This window comes from Asparagus officinalis, chromosome 8 (assembly GCF_001876935.1).
Source record: "Asparagus officinalis chromosome 8, Aspof.V1, whole genome shotgun sequence".
NCBI lineage: Eukaryota > Viridiplantae > Streptophyta > Magnoliopsida > Asparagales > Asparagaceae > Asparagus > Asparagus officinalis.
Window position 1 is genome coordinate 60,989,244 of NC_033801.1, and position 13,592 is coordinate 61,002,835.

General features: G+C 37.3%; 1 long non-coding RNA gene across 1 annotated transcript; it reads right to left on the minus strand.

Moving 5' to 3' along the window:
• On the minus strand, positions 12,042-13,382 carry LOC109822254. Its single transcript, XR_002242062.1, has 3 exons — positions 13,298-13,382; positions 13,075-13,187; positions 12,042-12,086 (listed from the first exon to the last, which is right to left on the minus strand). It is a non-coding gene; the product is annotated as an uncharacterized LOC109822254 (long non-coding RNA).

Below are 13,592 nucleotides of genomic sequence, written 5' to 3' on the forward strand. Positions count from 1 at the left end.
CAAGCTTAGATCTGGAGTGTAGTCTCGTGTAGATCTCAGATCTGTTCTTTCTTCCTCTCGAGATCCTGCCTTTTCTGACGTGGATGGTCGCCGAGGATCAGATCTGAATGGTGCAAGTCTTCTGGTCTTCAAGCTCCGAGTTCACTCTTCAATCCGGCAGAGTTTCGGCTCTTGAAAGTTCGACCCCTGAAAATGAACATCTCTAGGCCTATTTATAGGCTCTCAGGACAGTGGCTGCAAAAAGGGAATTGTCGGCCACCTCTGCCGCGGGCAGTGTTTTCCGACTTTTTCGAGTCGTTTCTCGTTTGTCCGTGTTTCGGTTGACCTGAGGCTCTGATTTGACGATCTGATTTGGCAGTAAATTGGATTCCTGATTTGGCAGTAAATCCGCTTCTGAGTTCGAGTCCGAAATTGATCTTGATTCGATCGTGATTCGTCCGAGTCCGCTCTCGGTTGGATGACTCGTTGATTCCTCAACTCATTAGCTTGATTCTGCACGCGGGTGGATTCATTCCGTCGCTTCCGTGCGATTCGTCGATCTCGTCGCCTCGTTGGCTCGTCGGTTTGTGCCGAGCTATGCTAGGGGACCTATAAGCAATTTTATATGCCTACAGTTACCAGCAAAGAATGAAATATTATTAGTACCGATAGTCGAATAATGGAAGCAAGTCGAAACGTTACAATATAATCTTTCAAGGATATCAAAGATATAAAACTGATATAAACAACATTAGGATAACAATGGCTAAGAAATCACAAAGAGCCATTGCAAAAAGTGAATCAAATAGGAATATTATGGAAGTGATAGGATATACAAATTAGCATGAGAAACTAACTCGCAGGAATTTCAAGAAATTAATCAATCGAACTCTCAAAGACTTGAGAGGAAACAATGAAAGGTTACCTAAAGATTATGTCGGGATCCTCTCGGCCAACGAATGAATCCAAGATTCTCTGTCCTATATACATGTATACTCACATGAGATTCTAAACACTATGTCTTTTATAATTTTCTAACCTAAAACTTATATTACGATATAAGCTACACTCTAGATGATTACATTTAATATCTCTCGCATTCACAGCAGCACCAGTAGTGTACATATAGCAGATTTAGGTGAATGGATGGTATAACAATTGATATCCAAAATATATGAAACTAGTTCCAAATGACTCTATTATGAGTCTAATTTTATAAAATAAAATATTACATCAATGCATGGTGTATAGTAAGTGTTATGCTCTCAGCAAACTACACCTATCAAAACTATAACAGAAAAATAAATATTACTATCTGGAATGAATGATTTATTTCGGATACTTAACAAACTGAAAATGAGCTCAAATTTGGCGTATAAGTTATATAATGGATTAGCTTCCAAGTCCCATTAGTTGCATCAAATTTTCATTTTTATAATGCATGTTACATGCAAAACAACACAGGGGGTAGACTAAAATTGCGAGTACATATACTAGCTATTAGAACTAGGTATAAACTTACCAAACATTATTCGAATTAATTTAAAACCACATCAATGGAAGGACAATTGAGTCTAGTTTTAGGAATAAAAGAATTTCATACATGCATGGTATATGTTGAGATATATGCTCTTTACAAAGGACATAACTCAGGCAGACAGTTTCAGACACATACACTGAGTTAAACCATACTTTTCAACTAGTAAATAATTTTAGAATTACACAAACAGGGTCTCAAATGAAAGCCATGAAAGTGTAGTTTCTAGAGCAGAAAGAATTTTATGCATGCATGGTATATGTTGAGATATATGCTCTTTACAAAGGACATAACTCAGGCAGACAGTTTTAGACACATGTACTAATTTAAACTATACTTTCAAACTAGTAAATGATTTTGGAATTAAACAAATAGGGTCTCAAATGGAAGACACGAATGTGTAGTTTCTAGAACAGAAAGAATTTTTCATTTGGATATATACAAAGAAAGTTATGATCTTTTTACTGATAGTGTATCATGCTGGAATTTCTGCACGAAATTCTGTTTGGAGATAAATTGACATGCATGCCCTAAAATGTTACATGCAAGACTAAATCCAAATAAAATCATATAATTTCAGTTCTAACATCCTTAATAACAACATGCAACAGAGAATTTTACCTAGGGTTTTTACTATGCCCCACTTCCTCCACCATAGTCCTCAACTACCTTCTTTCTCCACTCCTTCTTCTTCAAAGTTCTTGAGAGATGAAGGCCTTTGGAATCTTTTTTTTTCTTTTTTTTTTATAAGAGGAGAGGTACTGGAGTCGTTCAGAGGAGAGGGAGGATGTTTTGAAGAGTTTTTTCTTCTTAAATGGCAAAATGAGAGGTGGAGGGCACATATATATAAGCCCATGTGAAGAGAAATCTTCAATTTGGCCAAAGTCGAGGGTTTTTGTATAAACTTCACCCACTATATCATGGCTGAACTATTTAAATAGCTACGTTAATTAGAGGGTTTTAAATTAGGTATTTAATAATTGGATTATCTCTAACTAAAGTTTAGAGTATGGTTGGTTTAGGTTTATATGCTAAGTTTGTAGGCATGCTATAACTTCGTTAACTAAATCATAATATGAAAATTAGCTAAGTTTATAATTCTCATGCTAGAAGATTATTTGAGACACAATAAAGGAAAGAATTTACTAACTTATGGATCGGTATCGATAACGGTATCCGATCAACGGAAGGAAAAAATGGAATGCTACAATACTTCCCCTCTTAAGGGAATTTCGTCCCCGAATTTACTACTAGCGGCAAGTGCGTAGCCCAATTGCCTTCAAAATCTAAGGTACAAGCTCTTAGCATGTCCTCCATAGTCTGTATCATTCTCTCAGATTGTCCATCAGTCTGAGGATGTGCTGAGGTGCTGAACTTCAGTCTAGTCCCTAAAGCTCGATGTAGACTCTTCCAAAATCTTGAGGTGAAATGAGGGTCTTGATCTGATACAATGGATATGAAAATCCCGTGGAGCTTCACGATCTCATCAATGTATAAGATATGGTCAACTTTTCCATGGTATACGACATCTTGTAGGGTATGAAGTGCGCTGATTTGGTTAGGCGGTCAACTACCACCCATATGGTATCCTCTCCTTTTGTTGAGCGGGGTAGTCTAGTAACAAAATCCATGGTGATGTGATCCCATTTCCATTCTGGGATGGGCAAAGGTTGTAATAGTCCCGATGGTTTCTGATATTCAAACTTTACATGTTGGCATGTTAAACACTTTGACACAAATTCAGCTATCTCTTACTTCATGTGGTTCGACCAGAAGTTTTGTCGAAGGTTTTGATACATCTTAGTGCTACCCGGATGAAGAGCATATAGGGTCTGGTGAGCTTCTCTCAAAATCTGATCCTTAAGCTCCCCATCATTGGGTATGCAAAGGCGATTACCCATCTTCAAAACACCATCTTGAATCTTATAATCTGAATATTTTCCTTGTTCCACCTTCTTCCTTATCTCACTTAGCTCATTGTCTTCCTTCTATCGCTCCTTGATTTGGTCCAACAGAGTAGGTTGTAGGCTTATCTGAAAAATCTTCATTTCAGAAGAATACTTTCTAACTTCAATCTCCATTCTCTCAAGCTCCTTACTTAACTCAGCTTGATTAGTTAGCAAACTAGCTGATGCAATATGATTCTTCCGACTGAGTGCATCAGCTACTATATTAGCTTTACCTGGATGGTAAAGGATATTTATATCATAGTCATTCAGCAATTGTAACCATCTTCTTTGTCTCATGTTAATCTCCTTCTGAGTAAATATATACTTTAGGCTCTTGTGATCTGTATATCACATGATACCCTATATAGATAGTGTCCTCATATCTTCAGGGCAAAAATCACAGCAGCCAATTCCAAATCATGAGTGGCGTAGTTCTTCTTATGAGGCCTCAATTGCCTAGAGGCATAAGCCACCACCTTCTCATTCTACATCAGAACACAACCTAAACCTCTTGAAGATGCATCACTATATATCAAAAACTTATCTGAACTCGTAGGGATAGTGAGGATAGGAGCGGTTACCAACCGTTTCTTCAACTCCTGAAAATGTTCTTCACATTTCTCACTCCATATATATTTGACATTCTTACGAGTCAGATAAGTTAAAGGGGCTTCTAATTGGGAAAAGTCCTTAACAAATCTTCTATAATATCCTACTAGTCCCAAAAAGCTACGAATCTCAGTCACTTAGGTGGAACGCGGCCAGTTCACGACAGCTTCAACCATCGCTCGATCCACAGATATCCCATCTCTAGTGATCACATGGCCCAAAAACATCACCTTTTCTAGCCAGAATTCACACTTCTTAAACTTTGCGTATAGCTGTTGTTCCCTTAAGGTTTGCAATACAATCCTCAAATGTTCTTCATGATCTTAGTAACTCTTAGAATAGATCAAGATGTCATCAATGAAAACCACCACAAATTGATCTAAATATTGTTTGAATATCCGGTTCATCAAATCCATGAATTTGGCCGACGCATTAGTCAGTCCAAAAGGTATCACTAAAAATTCATAGTGACCGTAGCAAGTCTTGAATACTATCTTTGCTATGTCCTCAGACTTAATCTTTAACTGATGGCACCCTAACCTTAAATCAATCTTGGAAAAATATTGAGCTCCTTGAAGCTGATCAAATAGGCCATCTATCCTTGGGAGTGGATACTTATTCTTAATGGTCAATTTATTCAACTCTCTGTAATCTATACAGAGTCTCATACTCCCATCTTTCTTTTTCATAAATAAGACCGGTGCTCCCTATGGAGACACACTGGGTCTAATGAATCCTTTATCCAATAACTCCTGAAGTTGTTCCTTCAGTTCCTTCATCTCAACTGGCGCCAATCTATAAGGGGCTTTAGATATATGAGTGGTCCCTGGGACCAAGTCTATGGCAAACTCTACCTCCCGATTTGGAGGTAATCATGGCAAATCTTCTGGAAAGACATTTGGGTAATCTCTTACAACAAGTATATCTGAAAGCTTTTTCTCATTCAATTGGTCACTTATCACACAAGCTAAATATCCACTGCAACATTGCCTCAACAATTTGTTAGCCTTCATAAATGAGATTAGGTGTGTGAGGGGTCTTCTACTTTCCCCTTGAAAAACAAAACTCGCCTCCGCTTGTGGTTTAAATTTTACCAATTTTCTCAAACAGTCTACAGTAGCATGATGAGATGCTAACCAATCCATTCCTAGGATAACATCAAAATCTGACATGTCTAGGCATATAAGATCTGCATTCATGACATGATCACTCACTAAAACTCCATAATTCTCATAAACATATGATGCTAGGAGACTACCACCCATAGGTGTGGAGACAATTATCTCACTACTTAATAGTGTCGATGAATTGGGAAAGTTCCTAGCAAAGTGAGGGGATACAAAAGAGTGTGTAGATCCAGGGTCGAAAAGTGCATGAGCGGTGAATGAGAATATGGGAAGAGTACCTTCCACCACAGATGGCGATGCTTGTGCATCCTTCCTTGTCAGAGCGAAAACTCTTTCTTGGTTCCTCTGGTTTTGCTGCACACTCTGGTTGGACTGAGCCTTCCGCTGTGGAGCACTTGATTATTGTGAGGCATTAGTTCGAAATGCACGATTTCCTCCTGGTGCTCGCTCTGTTATTGGTTGATTCCTCAAGGTTGGACAATCTCTGTTGAAATGCCTAGGTTGACTACACTCGTAACATCCACGGTGAAGTCTGCAATATCTGGAGTGATGATTTCCACATCTGGGGCAGACTGCTGACTTGTCGGTTATGGGACCTCCTTCGGTCCGTGGGTGTTTAGCTGAATTCTGCTTCTTATTGCGAATCTCCTGATGCTCTAGCTGGTCTTTCTCAATTTCAAACGCAGTCTCGACCAGTTCTGTGTAGTTCCTGATCCTGAGAGCCACTAGTTTTCCTCTGATATTTTCTCTGAGTCCTCTTGAAACTTCTTGGCCTTATCTAAGCTGATCTCCTCCTGCTCATCGTCCTCAATAGGATCATCCACTATCGGCTCATCCTCCTATGCCCAATCCTCCTCATTCGGGTCAACCACCCATCCAAGTAGAATTCCCTCTAGTATCCCACCAAGTAGAGGCTCCTGCATAACCTCAAAATTCCACTCCATGGGCTCCTCCTCTGGATCCTCATCCTCCATAGGGTTTTCCTCCGGCTCATCCTCCTCGGGATCCTCCTCTATAGGGTCCTCCTCGGGGTCCTCCTCTATGGGGTCCTCCTCCTTAGAGTCCTCCTCTTCGGGGTCCTCCTCTTTGGGTCCTCCTCTTCAGGGTCCTCACTCTTAAGCTCGCCACTCTTCGCCAATTGCCCACGGGTGTGATGGCCAATCGAAGAGTAATCCACTCTCTCCCTAAATGTATTCTCTGGATCAGTCTCCTCAGAGCTGATCTCCCAATCATTTGAATATGTTGACCACACCTCCCCGCTGCTAATGGATCCTTCCATCCCAGAAACATTCGAATCGAAATCTGTCATTCCTGCCAAAAGTTATCTATCATCATCCAAGGGTACAAAACTAATCTAATAGAAGTCTAGATATTACAAGAATGTCAGGGAAAGATAATCTTTCCATGACTAGTGTTTGACACCGACTCGAATCATCCCTAAGTCCCTTTGGTATTTTATGTATGACTCTTAAGGTGTCAACCTGTGCTCTGATACCACTTTGTAACACCCCTCAGGGAGGTACATAAAAATTTGGGCATGACCTATCTATAATAAGAATGGTCGATCTGCTAAATCTTTATGCACATCACAATATAGATATACTAAAGGGCGAAAAATAAGACAGTGGAGATGTATATGCAATACTCAGGATCATGAGGTTGACAGCAGAGTCCATAGAATACCAAAATAGATAGTGGAGATGTATATGCAATACTCAGGATCATGAGGTTGACAGCAGAGTCCATAGAATACCAAAATAGAAGAACACTAAAGGGAACTACAAAATATTACAATAATAGCAGTGGCTACAACATTAGTACATGCTTTATAAATCAAAAATACTACAAAATTGAACATAAATTAACTCCTACTAAGAGTTTCCTCCGGAGCTAATCTTCAACTTCAGGGTCTGCAATTACCTTATCCTTGCCAGCAGTATGACCTGTGAGTGGATTCAGAAATAATAGGGGTGAGCCTAAGGCCCAATAGGTTACCATAAAAATCTCGGGTATAATACAAGGGAACGAATAAAAATGATAGACATAGATATTAAACTTGAACAAAGGGATCTTAATATTAAGTTGCCATTCTTATATTGTAATCATTGATCAAAATAAAATAATATGTAAAGATGAATAATCAAGGTCTAATATTCAGGATTTCAAAATCCCCAATCATAGATAATCAATAAACCGCGCATGACTTTATATACCCACCGGTGAGCGTCCTCACACACGGCGTTGTCCCTATCAGGACACATTACTATTACCACCCACCGGTGAAACTTACTTCACACAGGGTATAATCCATAAATATAGACTATCAATTATCAACAAAGAATGGAATATTATCAAAGATATAAAACTGATATAAACAACATTAGGATAACAATGACTAATAAATCACAAAGAGCCAATGCATGAAGTGAATCAAATAGGAATATTACGGAAGTGATAAGATATACAAATTAGCATGAGAAACAAACTAGTAGGAATTTTAAGAAAGTAATCAATCGAACTCTCAAAGACTTGAGAGGAAACAATGAAAGGTTACCTACCGATTATGCCAGGATCCTCTCGGCCAACGAATGAATCCAAGATTCTCTGTCCTATATATATGTATACCCACATGAGATTCTAAACACTATGTCTTTTATAATTTTCTAACTTAAAAATTATATTACGGTATAAGCTACACTCTAGATGATTACATTCAATATCTCTAGCATGCACAGCAGTACTAGTAGTGTACATATAGCAGATTTAGGTGAATGGATGGTATAACAATTGATGTCCAAAATATATGAAACAAGTTCCAAATGACTCTATTATGAGTCTAATTTTATAATATAAAATATTACATCAATGTATGGTGTATAGTAAGTGTTATACTCTCAGCAAAATACACCTATCAAAACTATAGCAGAAAAATAGAGATTTCTATCTGAAATTAATGATTTATTTATGATACTTAACAAATTGAAAATGAGCTCAAATTTGGCATATAAGTTATATAATGGATTAGATTCCAAGTCCCATTAGTTGCATCAAATTTTTATTTTTATAATGCATGTTACATGCAAAACAACACATGGGGTAGACTAAAATTGCGAGTACATATACTAGCTATTAGAACTAGGTATAAACTTACCAAACATTATTCAAATTAATTTAAACCCACATCAATGGAAGGACAATTGAGTCTAGTTTTAGGAATAAAAGAATTTCATACATGCATGGTATATGTTGAGATATATGCTCTTTACAAAGGACATAACTCAGGCAGACAGTTTCAGACACATGCACTGAGTTAAACCATACTTTCAAACTAATAAATAATTTTAGAATTAAACAAACAGGGTCTCAAATGAAAGCCACAAAAGTTTAGTTTCTAGAACAGAAAGAATTTCATGCATGCATGGTATATGTTGAGATATATGCTCTTTACAAAGGACATAACTCAAGCAGACAGTTTCAGACACATGCATTGAGTTAAACTGTACTTTCAAACTAGTAAATGATTTTATAATTAAAAAAACATGGTCTTAAATGTAAGCCACGAATGTGTAGTTTCTAGAACAGAAAGAATTTCTTCATTTGGATATATATAAAGAAAGTTATGATCTTTTTTCTGATAGTGTATCATGCTGGAATTTCTACACGAAATTCTGTTTCAAGATAAATTGACATGCATGCCCTAAAATGTTACATGAAAGACTAAATCCAAATTAAATCATATAATTTCAGTTCTAATATCCTTAATAACAACATGCAATAGAGAATTTTACCTAGGGTTTTGACTTTGCCCCACTTCCTCCACCAAAGTCCTCAACTACCTTCTTTCTCCACTCCTTCTTCTTCAATGTTCTTTAGAGATGAAGGCTTTTGGAATATTTTTTTTCTTTCTTTTTTTATAAGAGGAGAGGTGTTGGAGACGTGCAGAGGAAAGGGAGGAGGTTTTGAAGAGATTTTTCTTCTTAAATGGTAAAATGAGAGGTGGACGGCACATATATATAAGCCCATGCGAAGTGAAATATTTAATTTGGCCAAAGTTGAGGGTTTTTGTATAAACTTCACCCACTATTATGGCTAAACTATTTAAATAGCTATGTTAATTTGAGGGTTTCAAATTAGGTATTTAATAATTGGGTTATCTCTAACTAAAGTTTAGAGCATGGTTGGTTTAGGTTTATATGCTAAGTTTGTAGGTATGCTATAACTTCGTTAACTAAATCATAATATGAAAATTAGCTAAGTTTAAAATTCTCATGCTAGAAGATTATCCAAAATAATAAATCCATCATCAACTACAGAAAAGTATAGTAAAAGAGTTTTAATGTCCAACTACTACTACGGAAGAAAAATCACTACCCTTCAGCTGGTTCTTCTACTCCTTCTGCAAGATACCCCTGCTAAGAATCTTCTGGCTCCTGTACGATTCCGAACCGAGGCTGTCCATCTCCTAAATCTGATGTATACCTAGAAAATAGGAGTACGTCAGCGTGTATAACACACGGCAAGATCCCCCAAGGCAGGAACAAATACAATAACAGTAATGATAACATATGTGTGGTCAATGCGATAACAGAAATAGAAATAGAACATGTGGTAATAGTAATAACGATAGAGGCATGCAACTGGAATACTAATAATCCGAAGAGTCCAAAAATCAACCATGTAACAAGATCATGCAGGTAGAGATCAGAAACCATCCAAGCAACAAGGTCATACAATAGATAGAATTAATACTTAAAAATCTACAACAAGAGACGTAGTACGTCGAGCAAAATAATCCAAACAAGGAAACCCTCATGTATATACCATATATCTCAAATTGTAGATAATTAAATATTGACCCCGATCTATGTATGAAAAGAAATACAACTGACCTACATATCACACAAGCATCCATATTCACCTTAAGTAACAAGATCATGTACTATTCATTCTATAACTTGCCACTGGTCCACATTTCACACAAATATAACGCTCATATCATCGGATAACTGAATGATCGCAAATAACAAATATCTCAACTCCTCCGACCCACCCCGGTGATTACACAAACTTCATCGGCGCGAGCCCGGAATACAACCACAATCATAAATATATCAACTCCTCTGACTCACCCCAGTGACTACACAAACTTCACCGGCGCGAGCCCAGAATATACATCAACAATCACAAATCTCATCTCCTCTGACCTACCCCGGTGACTACTCAAACTTCACCGGCGCGAGCCTGTAATATACATCATCAATCCCAAATGCTCACATGGACCAAGACTTCTCATCCTAATTCTCGTAATTCCAGGTCAACTACACACGAGGTTCTAGATCCTAACTGTGTCATACAGGTCACTATAGTCATGAACTCCTAACAATTCTCAATCATAACAATGAACAATCAATGCAACTAATCATGTACAATAATATCATGACATATCAAATAGCCAAAAATTAAGAATTATAAATCATAAACAACGTCTACATAATATTTTCTAAATTAATTCATTTTAAATTATTTCTCTTAATAATTAATCTAAAATAATTCCTTTTCCAAAATAAATTTCTTATAATTCATCATAATTTTCTTCAAATGATTCCGTTCTCAAATAAATTCCTTTTAATTAATATAATTATCCAAAAATGATTCTGCTGATGAAATAAATTCTTTTTAATTAGTCATAATTGTTCTGAAAATACTGCTTATTATATTGTTATGATTTATCTAATATTATTTCACCAAAAAAGCCACGCAGATAATTATATCATAATTCAAAATATGCAGATAATTCATAACAATCTAAAATATAAAGAATGACAAACTGAGCAATGAGATCTTGCCTCGGGTACGTCAAACGAATCGACGTCGAAGATGCGAGCCTACGGCGGGGCGGTTAATAACGAGCAATGAGGGAATGTTGCAAAGCGCAGTTGGGTCTCGGCGGGGTTGGATTTGAAGGAACTCGACGACGAGGAGATAAGTTAATAACGAGCAATGAGGGAATGTTGCAAAGCGCAGTTGGGTCTCGGCGGGGTTGGATTTGAAGGAACTCGACGACGAGGAGATAAGNGATTGGATGGAATATGAGCTACAACAATGATATCCAAAGGAGGAGGAGGCATAGTGATGAAGAAAATGTTAATCAAGAACAACATATACAAGTTAAAGCTTTATCAACTCAAAATAAATTAAAAAATAGGCAAACGCGGCCTAGGTGCCTAGGCGCTAGGCCCCGGCTTGAACGCCTAGTCCGTCTAGCGCCTTCTGTAACACTGGTTGTATGGAAAATGACTTGAATTCTTAAATTCGTAAGAACTGTTCTTGCATCTTTAGTGCAAACAAATTAGAAATTATTCTGAACCTTCTCACATGTCTACTAACATGTGGTTAACTAGCATGCTTAATTGAATTGGCTCACATACTCAGAGCAGGTTACTTTGATACTATTAAACCATTTGCAAAGGATCTATTATAATCAGCTTTCCTTTGGAGATGTTAAAAAATTGGACATCTGGCTCACTTTTGTCTCGGACAATATTACAGCAGGCCATACGCACAGAAAGAGAAAACTGTTAAATTTCATCTTTACCAAGACAATAGCATAGGTGTAGTATAGCCCTCAGCTATAAGAGAACCACGATAAGTAGCTTAGGCAGAATGTCAGGCTCTTCAAAAGAGGAGAACATATTATGTTCCAAAACTAATATTTTTAAACAAAAATAATCTGAAAATATCAATCTCTCCCAAATATTAGGAGATCAATAAAAGATTATATATCTACGAGCAGTTTTTAGACTCACAAAGAGGGCAAGGAGCTGTATTTTGGGATTTTTACTCCCTAAGCGCTTCTTAAGAACCTTAAGGGCATCCTTTGCTTGCCTGCATTTCATCAGAAAAGATAATTAAAACAGGTTCATACAATAAACTACTCATCAAATAATGCTTCAGCTGGAATGCAGGGGGACACTTCAAACAAACAGGCATAATTTAAACTATTTCAAAATTCAACTAAATAAAATAAAATGCCTCTCTAGTGTAAAGCAAAATCGAAGAGCCAAAGCAGGCACAAACCGTAAATAAAATCACTATGTTCATTTACTAGCATTACATAGAGGCCATGATGCATGAATGACTTGGAAATGCTCCATCCATTACAACGCACCTATACTCTATTGCTGAGAGACTAGGTTTTGAAAATAAAAGAACGAAAACAATTCATAAGCTAGAACTAAGTTAGTGGTCGTTTGGCGGCTTGTGACTGTAGTTGCAATGCAACCGTCACTTGCATGCATCTGAGATTGTTGCAGCTGCTATTACATGCAATGACACTTGCAACTGTGATTGCAGCTTAAAACCCATTATGTATTGTCTTGAGTTGCAATTATGACTTGTACCAAGATCTGGCATATGTCACACAACGACCAGGAAGGGTTTTTGCAATCGCAATTGCAACTACAACTAGTAGCTGCAAAGAAAACGAACACTTGCAACTTGACGAAAATGACCATTTGCATGTCACTGTAGTTTCAACCAGTCCAATTGCAAGCGACCAAACGGGCAGGTAAGGCATATTAGAGATTAAGATGGCCCCAAAAAAATAAAAATGACCAAGTATAAATACTTTGCTTCCTAAGTGGTTAAAGAAATAGATGATTTCAAGACAAACATTTCGAGAGAAAGCTCCAAAATATCAGTTATCCGGTTCCAATTTTTGCTACCAAGTCCTCTTCAGCACCAGGTAAGAATCCTATCATCAGCTAGCAATAAAGATCTAAACTTTAATCTTCACAAGAATCAACCTTTTTCACCCAATTCAACCACACAATTTGAGATCTCAGACTAAAACCCCAGAAACCCTAAATCGTACCCTGGGTCCATGTTGATAAGGTCACAAAGCTCAATATTTGCAGCCCAATCGGGGCCCATCAACGCATCACTCGTCGCCCTCTCTGCACACGCAGCAGCTCCGCCATTAGCCATCTGCAAAAAATCAAAGAAGAAACAGAAAAAAATAAAAATAAAAATAAAAATCATTAGATCGCAAAAAAGCAAATGAAAGAGGGGAAATCTGAACACGAATCGGAACTTACGTCTCTAGATAGAAGAGAGACAAGTAACAATTTTGTAAGATTTTGATCGGACGTGAGAGAGCGAGTCGACAAGATCAGGTAGAGAGGAGAGGAGAGAGAGAGAGAGAGAGAGAGAGAAGAAGAAGAAGAAGAAGAAGAAAGAGGTGGGGCGGCGGGTTCGCAGACAGGAAGAATGAGAGGCACGGAATATATATACATATATATATAAAGGAAATTTTAGGGTTTTGAAAAATATTTAAAAATAATATTAATTACGAAATAAATTAAATAATTATGTAAAAATTATCTACATAAT